We start from the raw sequence: 12,275 nt of genomic DNA on the forward strand, positions 1-12,275 counted from the left end.
CATTTTGTCACCTTACAACCACAAATTTAAATGTATGTTCTTGAGATGTTAAGTGATAGACCAACACAAAGTAGCACATAATTGTGAAGTGGAATGAAAATTAAACATGGTTTTCATTTTATTCAAATAAAAATCTAAAAAAGTGTGACATAATTTTTTTTCAACCCCTGCGCAAACTAAGACCCCTACATTAATTCCAGTGCAATCAGTTGCCTTCAGAAGTCATTTAATTAGTTAATAGAGTCCAGCTGTGTGTAATTTAGTCTCAGTCTCAGTGTGAAGACATCAGTGGTTTGTTAGAGAACACTAGTGAACAAACAGCAGCATAAGAAAAAGTTGTGAAGAAGTTTAAAGCAGGGCTAGGTTATAAAAACCCAAGTTTTGAGCATCCCAAAGAGCACTGTTCAATCCATCATCCAAAAAAAGAAAAGGTATTCTACAACTGTAAACCCACCAAGATACAGCCAACCACCCAAACTGACAGATCGAGCAAGGAGAGCACTGTTTAGAAAAGCAGCCAAGAGGCCCATGGTCACTCTGGAGGAGCTGCAGAGATCCACAGCTCAGGCTGGAGAATCTGTCCACAGGACAACTATAAGTCGGGCACTCCACAATCTGGAAACATTTATTAAAAGGAAGACATAAGAAATGCCGTTTTCAGTTTGCCACAAGCCCTGTAGGAAATGTTGTGGATGAATAAACTTTTTGGTCTCAATGCGATGTGTCATATGAGCTCAAACTGACCCCTACATCACCTCTAATTATTTATAGGCTTTACTACATTCCTAAAATAACACCAGAACAGCACACACACACACACACACACACACAATTTAGATCATTCATCTGTACAAACAGCTGCAACTCTGTTATGTTGGTGGGTTTTCTCCATTGAGGTGCTTGCTTCAGGTCCTTTCACCTTGTTAGAGCAAATTGTTTGCTAAGGATCATTGTCTTGCTGCATGGCCCACATTCTCTTGAGATTCAGCCAGATCCTGACATTTTCCTTTACTGGAATTTACTGAGGTTATTCAAAATGAATTGTTCCAACTATAAAATTACATTTGATTGATCCATATTAATTCTAGGGGTTAATAGGGTCTACATCATATGGAGCATTATATGGTGCGCCACAGCACCCTTTTCTTTTGTGTTCGCAATACTGTGAAATTTCGAGTGCATTTTTTTCTAACTAAACATAGTATGTAACTCATTCTGTACCTGATAATATTGCTGTTTTCACAGTGGAATTCTTAACACAACATTAAGATTTTATTGTAATTTTAACATTTTATTGTAAGACAGCATAAAAATCCAACTGCTTCACTACTGTAAAGTGAGTTGGAAGTAACTTATCTCATAATTCTTTAGCAGAATGCTTTTGGGGTCCAATAACCAAGTTTAGGAGTTTATTTAGAATCTACTCAACTGCATGAACATGAAAAACAGTGTTTTAAGGGCTCTTAAGGCCCATCAGACACCAAATAGAAGAATTAATGCAAAATGTCCTGCTTCCATAATTTAGATTTTGATATTTTAATGTGCATGTGTGTGTGTGTGTTGGGATCCTTCTTAGGCTTTTTTTAGGACACACAGGGTGATGCAATGTGACACACACAAACACACAGCGTGACAAACAGCTGCTTCTGGCCAAACACACAGAGCTGTTTAAAACCAGCGCCAAGTGGCGCTATTACTAACAACCATAACCAACAACCACACACACATACACCCTTAGTCTTCCCAGCAACACTCATTTACCTCTCTCTCTCTCACTCTCTCTGATTTTAGAACAGCTATATATGCTCCCCTCTCGCTGCTCCTGTGTTACGTGTGGGACCTGTATGTGAGTTGGAGTTCCTCACCCTACCACACTAACATAAACCCATAGGAGTCTGCAAGAACTTTTTGAAAAGTACATTGACAAGTTCTTTAAATATCATTAAACAGTATTTGTGGATTCATGGTGTGAAACCATGGCCTAAAATATGTTAGGTGCTCTTTGGAACCATTTCTAAGCAGTTTTTTAAGGATTATTATATTTAGATTATTTACATGCTGGAGTTAGAGATTACATTGTTCTGTGCTTCACTGCAGTGTATTTTAAAGGAAATCACCATATAGAAACAACCGTGCTGTTGCTGCTCCAGTGCATCACTGGCTGACTCAAGGGTGGGGGTGATGGGGTCTACTACCCTCCCTGGTTCCCCTATAGTGTAAAAATTGTCACCAAAATGCCCTCTAGAGTGACAAAAAAGAGGCAAAGTGCCTTACTGGCCGCCCTTCTTGTGAAAAAAGGGGATTGAGTGTACACTAGGGTGCTCATTTAGATATTTTTTTAATGAGTGTCATCTATTTTGTGCCCTTTTGTCTTTCCAGCAGTAAAAAGTGCTGTTATAAAGTGTCTTCTATTCCATGCATATGTCCCATGGGGTTCCCTTTCAAGTGGAGAAAACGAATAAGACCGATGTTCTGAAATTTCCTTTAGAATTTATGGGTTAGTTTTGAATTCATTGTTTCATTAACAATGACAAGCCGCCCTGTCCAAAATGCAGCAAAACAGGCCTTAACTAAGATACTACCATCACCATATTTCACAGATGGCATATGTTTTTTATGCTGGAAGTGTTCCATACAGTGGTTTTAGGACAGAATCATGTCCGTTTTTAATGCAATGTTACCAGAGGGCTCAAAGATCACCAGCTTCCAATACTAATAATAAATTGGCCTTGTCCCTGATTCTTTTGATGATGCTGTAGATTGTGGGATTCCCTAAGTCAAATTTACATTACAGAACTTTTTAAATGCAGTTATTTACAATTTACACAAGCATCTTACACAAGTTTATAGGACTGGGGTAAGATGCTTGTGTAAATTGTAAATAACTGCATTTAAAAAGTTAATTTTTTTGCAGATTGACCTCCAGCTGGAATCTTGTTAACCTGAGTTTGACTCAGATCTTTTTGAACAACCTGCAGCTTTACCAGAACTGACACTGTAATAAATCCCAGCATAGCTTTTATATGGCCTGTCCTCTATCTGACACTGTCCCTGTGCCAGTCCTGGCCTGAACCCCCCCAGCCTGCGAGGCAGATATCCTTTCTGCTGCTGATCGTTTATTAAAAGATAACCCCCCCAAACGGACAGCATGCAGATTGACAGGATGGCAGAAGAAGCTTACGGGCGCTACATTCCTCAGCCTGTACTGCACCGACCACATCTACCAGCAGCAAAACCTATCCAGTGCGTGTGTGTGTGTGTGTGTGTGTGTGTGTGTGTAAAGTGGGGACCAAGGGATTGTCACCTCGCTGTTGAACATTCCTCTTGTACAAGCATGAGCGAGTAACACTACGAGAGAGATACTAGAGGGGAGAGACAGAGAGAAAGAGAAAGAGAGAGAGAGACAGACCAACATAAAAAGAGACATACTGAGAGAGAAAGACAGACAGAGAGAAAGAGAAAGAGAGAGAGAGACAGACCAACATAAAACGAGACATACTGAGAGAGAAAGACAGACAGAGAGAAAGAGAGAGAGAGATAAAGAGAGAGAGAGGGTGAGACTAGTGGTGAGAGTGTCTCTTTCTTTGTAGACATGCTAAGAGAGAAAGAGATGGAGAGAGACAGAGATAGTACAGCAGAGAGACAGACCAACATAACAGAGATATACTGAGAGAGAGAAAAAGAGAGGGAGAGACTAGTGGAAAGAGACAGACCAACATATAGGGTGACATACAAAAAGAGCGAGAGATACTAGAGTAAAAAGATAAATCGACATATAGGGGGACATACTGAGAAAGAGAGACAGAGAGAGAAAAAGAAAGAAAAAGAGATAGAAACATACTAGAGTAAAAAGATAGATTGACATAGCGAGACAAGAGACAGATACTAGAGGGGAGAGAGACTGATATAAAGGGAGACATACTGGGAGAGAGAGAAAGAGAGAGAAAGAGACAGAGACACTAGAGCAGACAGACAGACCAACATTTAGTTAGACATACAGAGACAGAGGTTGAGATATAGTGGGAGAGAGAGAGAATTAGGTCAAGAGAGAGAGAGAAAAGGAACGTTAGACATTGAGAGAAAAAGCATTCAGAGAATCTGATGTCACTGAGCTGTGGTGTCACATGGTCAAATAGCAGTGATTTACAGGTTATGCTGTGATGGGGAGAGACAGAGAGAGAAAGAAAGAGAGAGAGTATGGGGTTATCCGATTCCACATGAGTGGGATGGTGCGAGGGCTTCAGAATGTTAGCTATGAGCTCTGTGCGCTCACTTCATCAACCTGCCACCCAGGAGTGAAGGGGACATCCACCCAACACTTTAGAATGAAGTAATCCTACTTAAAATGTGTGAACATAAACCTTTAGTGTATTTTAGTAATTTTTAACTGACATGTCAAATGTCATGGGACAGCATGTAAAGTATATTGATGAAGTGTTATCTCAGGGAAGGACACAAGGGTTATCTTTTGAGTAATGTTGAACACTGGCCAGCATGCTCATGGCAAGGCGACGTGAATTATGGGTTGTTTAAGGGATGCAATTATTTAACATTCCTCCATCCACAATGTCACGTGTACCGAAAATGCATCGTAGAAGGTTAATATTACCAACCACAGTAGACAGCATACAGTGGTTGGTAATGATTATCATGACCAGTGGCATCTGACTAAAATGTGAACAGAAAATTAAAGTATACCTGTGTAGAATATCTAAGTACATTAATTTTGTTATTTAGGCACATTTAAAAGCAGATATGTTTGTTTTCTGGAATGACAGGGTTACATCTAATATTTTTGGGATGAGTTTTGGAGCTAGAGTCTAATATTTTTGGGATAAGGTAGAGTGGTGATCATCCAACATCTTGACCTTACTATTGCTTTTGTCACTGAATACAATCAAATCCTTACAACAATGCTCCAAAATCTAGAGGAAAGCTTTTTCTGAACAGCAGAGAGAGTTACGCCAACACAAGCAGAATAAACTCTTTTTAATACCCTTGATTTCAGAAGAAGCAATGAATGAAATATATCCCAAAACATCTGTCCTTATAGTGTACAGAGCTAATTAATAAAGCAAATCAAAAACACAAGCAGCTCTGCAGAAGTTACTAGTTTCTTCATCGTAAAAAGGCACTTTCACTACTTTCAATAGTGGTATGATATATTAATCACTAATAATAATCATTAATGTTTTAGAAGCATGTTAAAGATTAGAACAAAATGGGTAGATTTGTGAGAAAACAACAACAGATAACAGCAATAGAGGAACATCTCCAGTGTTCCTCAAGTTCACCCCCTCCCTCCACACATTCTTTAGCTAGTGATTTACATGGCAGTGACATCATTCAGACCACAGCTATTTTAATTGGCTGGTAAACTGGCAGATCTACAGCAGCTGGCCAATCAAATGGTACCAATGGACCAAAATAGAGGATCTCAATGGTAGTGATCCACTGATATGTTAAGACAGGGAACTTCTAGATCTTTATGCCAGTAAAGCTAATTTTAAGGTGTTTTTACACCTGAAAGTTTGGACCAAGTCTGAATCAAGTGTATTGATGTCTTTGTTACACTGTGTACATTTAGAGCAGTTAGTTTTGGTTTCATGCTGCAATTTCATGAGCACACTTGGCTACATCGAGTCACCACCTATAAGAGCTGTGTCTCCCTATGCTAGACCTTGATCGGTCTGTAAAAGCATGGTGGCATGTTTGTCAATTTTTGCAGGTGTTGTGCTGAATTCTGCCTGTCTGTCTAGATCTGACCATGCAGCATACACTCTGCTGGTTATTAGCTGAATAACTAGCTTCCCTGTTTCAGCTGAATATATGCCCAATGAAAATGAATGTATTTTAGTAGAATGTAAATATATTAAAAAGGCTTAGTTGAGACATTTCGCTCACAATCTCTTGAGTCTCTGCCACAGGTCATCTTCATACTAGGCCACATACGTCTGCTATGTTCTTGCTGAAGTGTGACATTCAGTGTACAGGTGTGATGAATAGTAGGTTTGTACTTTTCATTGAACCACAATCTGAATTACTCTATCTGGATGAAGAGATTTATCTGGATAGGGTTTTTTTGTTGAACGATGAGAAACAGGGTTGAAAACGAGCTGAAATGAAATAGGAGTAAAGAGGCTATTTTTAAAATTTAAGGAAAAGAAAGTTCAGATAATTGTGTGAAAAAGTAAGGAGTAAAAAGTCATCTAAAAATATTTACTCCAATAAAGTATAGATAACCAACATTTCTACTTAAGTAACGTAACAAAATTATTGGTACTTCATATCTTGATACTTTCGAGTATAGATTATATTCTGCTTTGACAACCAGCTTTTCAACTACCTTGACCATCAAAGACCAGCTTAGACTATCTGAAATAATTTCTTGGCAGCTAACAGGCTAATATATTAGTAAACCAATCTACTGATTGTATTATATGTACAGATCTGGTGTCTGCAATTAGAAGTTTAGCTTTAAGCTAATCGAGCTTTAGCAGTGTGGTGTTAGAAGCTTTTTTTGAGAAGACATTGTGTGTGAAGTTGTGTGCATTGTGTGTGAAGTTCAACTTATATAGCACCTTTCTAGAAACCCAAGGATGCTTTACAATTTACACGTATTACACACAACCATTAGTACACAGCACTCATCCACACATGGCTGAGAAGCAGCAGCCAATACCGTACAGCGTACTCTCAACCAGAAATGATCGTCCCCCTGGAGGACTGCATTGGGCACTACAACATTTACCTTGCATACATTTTATACACACTGATGTCCATGTTTTTGGACTGTGGAGGAAACTGGAGTCCCCAGAGGAAACCCACGCAGACACAGGGAGAACATGGAAACTCCACCCAGATAGGGACTTGAACCCAAGACCCCAGTGCTGGAAGGCGAATGTGCTAACTTGCCACCCCATTGAGACATTGAGACAATGCTTAGTCTACAGTGTAGTCTGCGCGAGTGGCTGACGTTGCTGTGCATCTTTATACTACTGTATTTGTGTGTTTGTGACTTTGCATATCTTTTTTTAAACTGCAAAGGCAGAATTTGTGGGCAGGAACGTGATGCTTAGTGAACAAATCACAGCTATGGTGTAGGTTTGACGCAAAAGTGTAAACTGGCCTTTAACCCATGCTAGTCTTTATCTTTCCAGCACTGGTGCCATTGTGTGATAGAGGGAGTACTATAAAATAAGAGGAAATTAATAAACTGGGAAATGCTAAACTCAGTCCTGGCCCACAGAGATGTATGTCCTCTCTTTTTCCGGCGCGGTGTCCTGACGGCCCCTGGCAGTATGAGCAGGGCTAACGTCACCCCGCAGACATCTCTCCATGGGACACTCCGCTGAGATCACTCCTCGTGAGTTATAAATATGAAGCCCACCTGTCAGAGCAGCCCCATGACTGGGGGTGGGGGCGAGGAGGAGCGCGAGGGGTTCCTGGATCAGAGCCTGAAGGCACGTCTCTGTCTGACCATGTCCCGTCTCTATGGGCCTGCAGGCCAGCTGGAGGGAAACTATATTACAGGTCAGCAAACTGATGATGTCACCATCATGCATTCTGATTGGTCAGTGAATGTGCAGCGCTACCGATAATAGAAACGCTGGCCTATACAAGCGGTATGAGCACTCTACTGTTCAAAAGTTTGGAATTAATATTTTCAATAATATTTGACTGACTGATTATTTAAAGGAATGTTCCAATACTCTAAACAAAATGACTGTATAAGAAAACTAAACCTTCAATTAAATTGTAATTCAATTATTTGGTAACACTAATATAATAAGGATACACTAACCCTTTCAAACTCTGCAGCAATTATAATAGACATCGTATAGTTTCTCTTTTCAAAGGCCTGAGACCAGTTGTCTAGGAAAATAGATCACAAACCAGCCCTGCCCACTGCACTGGACAAAAAAAAACAGCAACTCAGACATTAGGGCATGTCAGTACTACAGAACAAATGAGGCAAAATAATACAATATTAGGAATGTGGAGGCATTATAAAGACAGAAAACAGCCTTCATATATTTTTTCAAGTCTAAAACATAATTTAAAGGGTTAATTAAGATTACTTATGACAGAATGTCTCAACTAATTGTTTATTGACACTAGATAAAACATTACTTATCATTACAGCTTTTTAAACTAATATCTCAATTCATTATTATTTACACCTTTATTAAGCATTACAATTTGTCATGTATTAACTAGTGTCAGTAAATAATTAGTTGAGACTGACATAACCAATTAATCATGTTTATTACTGTCATAGGCACTTTTAATTGGAACCCTTATTGTTACCTCCAATAAAGTTTACCAATAATTTCAGTGGCATAAATGAAGTTCAGAAATAATTTCCAACAAAATAACCAGTACAAATTAATGTATGAATTATACATTTAATAAAAATAGATTTAAGATTTATTTAGCAGGGCAGCTAAAAGGCTAATATATAAGTAACCCAATCTGCTAGTATTAGATCATGTGGATATCAGTGCTATAAATGAAGTTCTAAAATTATTTTTAACAAAATAGCCAGTAGGAATTAAACTATGAATTGGATAAAAATAAATGTACGAATAATTTCTATTATAATGTACATTTAGAAGAGAAGTTGTAGCACAATTAATGTCCAGTATGAATCTCTAATCGGAAAAAGAATATCCATAATTAAGTTACCCATTAGGAATTTCTAACAAATAATAATAATAATAATAATAATAATGTCCAAAAGGAAGTTTTAGTACAATGATTTACCAGAAAAACAAATCAGAACGACCATGCATATTTGGTATGAATTTATACATTCTGAATTAAAATTTAGAATAAAGTTGTAATAAAATTACATTATTATTACAAAATGACATCATGCTGAAAACTATACTATTGAAGTATAAAGTAAGATCTGTGAAGTGATGTTTGTAAAATACCTAATGTCACTACAGTTAGTTGTGGAGAAAGATGAGTGCAGAAGCAGAGAGAGAGGATGAGAAAATCCTTTATTCTTTCTTTCTGTGGATCAAACGCTCTGAAATGTGTGAAAGGGACTGAACGGAGTCGTAATGAGCTGCAGGGACTCCAGCGACTGAACCAGTGACTGATAAATAGAAGGTGAACGTGTGCGTGTGCGTGTGTGTGTCCCTTTAATTAGTCTACATCGGTCTGTGGATCTAGAGGGTATCTAACTAACTGTAGAAAACTAATTAATATCTAATCAGTAATTTTTATCTAAACTGTAGGAAACATGCACACTGTTTAGTCATTTATCAGTATGAAATGTAAATTACTAGATAAAAAAACTATACATTTATCAACTACATTCACTGTTCTCACACTGTAATCGCAGCACACTCCCGGTCAGTGCTGGAGATAATGAGAGACACTGCAGTGACATCTACTGGTCATCACTTCGAATCTCTTAAATATCTATAATATTACATCACTCAAGGGGCTCCAGAACAGAGAGACATCATTATTTTGGTAAAGTTAAATAATGAGTAATCAGTACAAGTACAAGTACTGTGGTAGTGTGGGTGGTGTGGTCAGGAGGTACCGCTGTTGAATAACGACTTGGATCATGCTACCACTAATTAAGCCTATAAGGAAACCATAATCCAGTCCTTAATAGACTTCTCAAGCTTTTTAGCTCCAGCGAACATGCCTGTTCTAGAGAACTCAATCAGCCTCTCCTCTCCATAATGCTCACCCTATACTCCTTAAATACCCCCCGGGATAAACCAACAGAGTACATGGGTGATTACGCTTTTTCCTACACAGGTAATAATAAATTCATAATATTTCAGTTAAAATATTTATTTAATTCTGTCCCTGGGTTTTACTCAGTCCTTTTACCATAACACATAATCCCATCTGAAACATCTGGAACGCTCTACAAGTCATGTCTATATCAGAAAGTGACATTAGCTGGTTCTTCTGAAGATCATGAAAAAACCTAAATTAAGTTCCCTCATTTGTTTTTCTGTATATTTGATCTTATTGTAACTATGACTGCGGAGGTCGATCTCAACACTCTGTCCTGTTACCTAAATTCATTTTTAGGTCTTATTTGTTTATAATATAAATTTTGGGAAAATCACTACAATATGCTCAGTGTCCTTGTGCTATTAGCATAGCCGCTATTTAGCTATTTTTTAAGTTTTGCTAATTTTTTGCTAAAAACTCGTTCCTGTTACTTTCATTCCCATTAATTATAAAAGAAAAAGAAAAAGGAGCGAGTTCCAGTAACAGAAGTCATTTCCAGTAACAGGAATGAATATTATCTCCTGGTTTATCGATTTAAATAATGCGAATATTAGTTCATTTAAACCTTTTCCAATTCTGTTTGGTTCATCATAATAAATTTGATTAATTTTAGGTTTGAGTATTCTTGATAAGATAAAAATAGCTTTGCATTTTTTAGAAAAATACAATGTGCATGCATATATATTTATGTTTTTGTCATAAATATAAATTATTTTAACATGCAGTCAATCATATCTTTAAAAAAAGTCTTTCTTAAGAGAAAATCAAATGAGTTAATGGACTTGCTTTTAAACATGTCACGTCTGGTGCTGTTAGCTCCTCTGTCCCTTCCACACCCAGCTCTAACGGAGGTTCTCAGGTTAACAACTACACTACCCAGAATGCACTACCCGCTGACATCACGCACTCACCTGATCACGTGACACCTCACCTGCTTCCTCCAGGAAGTCCCGAATACTGATTACTGGCACTATAAAGGTGCACGCCAAACAGACTACCACGCCGCGTATTGTAGGTTATCCTCATACAAAGCGTTACTTATCTATTGTCTCAGTTTACTTTGTGTATGACCTTGCTTTTGTTTTCTCGACGCCGATTCTTGCCTCTGCCTTTGATATTGGATTGTTTGTGTATGACCTGGACTGTACTTTCACCTCTGTCACCTCTGTCTCTCGTTTATGGTATGGTTGTGTCTTCATTGCTCTGTCTACTGGCAATCACCCTTGTTTCTGTATCGACCCTGATTACATCTGTTTATTCTTATAATAAACATACATTGTTTTTATCAGTATCTGCGCTTGTCTGCTGTTCTGTTCTGACCATGACAGAATACGCGGCCGAACTAAATCAGATAGCGGATACTGAGGCTATTAAATCTGGTCTAGCCAACCAAGGGAGGCTACTCGGTCAGCACCAGCAAACGCTCGCTGGTGTGACCCAAGCTGTTTCTGAGCTAGCCCGCCAGCAAACCACGCAGCAGCAACAACTAGCTGAGTTGCTAGCTCACCTCAGAGGCGTAACTGAGCCTAGCCCTAGCCCGTTAGCTGCCCCCAGTATGCCCAATGCTAACTCTTCAGTGCCTGGATTTTCTGTCTCTAAACCGGAGTTGTTTGATGGGGATCCGGAAAAATGCAGCGGTTTTCTTTTACAATGCTCCGTGTTTTTCAGTAATTCACCGCCTACAACCGATAAAGCTAAGATCAGTTTCATTATCTCCCGGCTTTCTGATAAGGCACTCGAGTGGGCTACAGCTATTTGGGAAGACCTTTCTGGGGCTAGTTACACTGACTTTTTGGCTACTTTCCGCTCAGTTTTTGATCATTCACGGTATGGACAGTCTAATGGAGAACTTTTGCTGGCTCTTAAGCAAGGTCAGAAGCCGGTGGCTTCCTACGCTTTGGAGTTTCGCACTCTCGCAGCTGGTAGTGGGTGGAATAACGCTGCTTTGATCAACGTGTTTAGATGCGGACTTAATCCAGATGTACAGAGGGAATTAGCCTGCAGAGATGATTCTCTGACCCTGGATCAGCTCATTTCACTGTCGATCCGGTTGGATCAACTTCTCTCGCGCCGACCCAAGACCAGTCCTCGCACTCAAAACACTCCGCGCTCCCACACCAGAGAAAGCTGCGCCGCCTGCCCCTGAGCCCATGGACATCCAGAAAAACCGGCTGACTCCAGAGGAGCGACAGCGTCGAATCCGGCTTCGCCTATGCCTTTATTGTGGGGAGGCCGGGCATTTCAAGGCTGAGTGTGGTCTCCTGACCCGACCCGTGAATGCTTCAGCCCTGGGACAGGTACGTAAGCATGACACAATCCTTCGTTCAAAATGCTTTTCTCTTCCGGTGAATATTGTTTTGCCTGATGGTATGCTCTCTGTCTCAGCGCTTGTAGATTCCGGGTCGGAGGGGAACTTCATCAGTCTGGACCTGGTTAAGGAGCATAAAGTGCCCACCCGTGAACTTCTACACCCCCTGTCCATCCATGCTGTTGACGGGAAGACG

This window comes from Astyanax mexicanus, chromosome 14 (genome assembly GCF_023375975.1).
Source record: "Astyanax mexicanus isolate ESR-SI-001 chromosome 14, AstMex3_surface, whole genome shotgun sequence".
Taxonomy (NCBI): Eukaryota; Metazoa; Chordata; class Actinopteri; order Characiformes; family Acestrorhamphidae; genus Astyanax; species Astyanax mexicanus.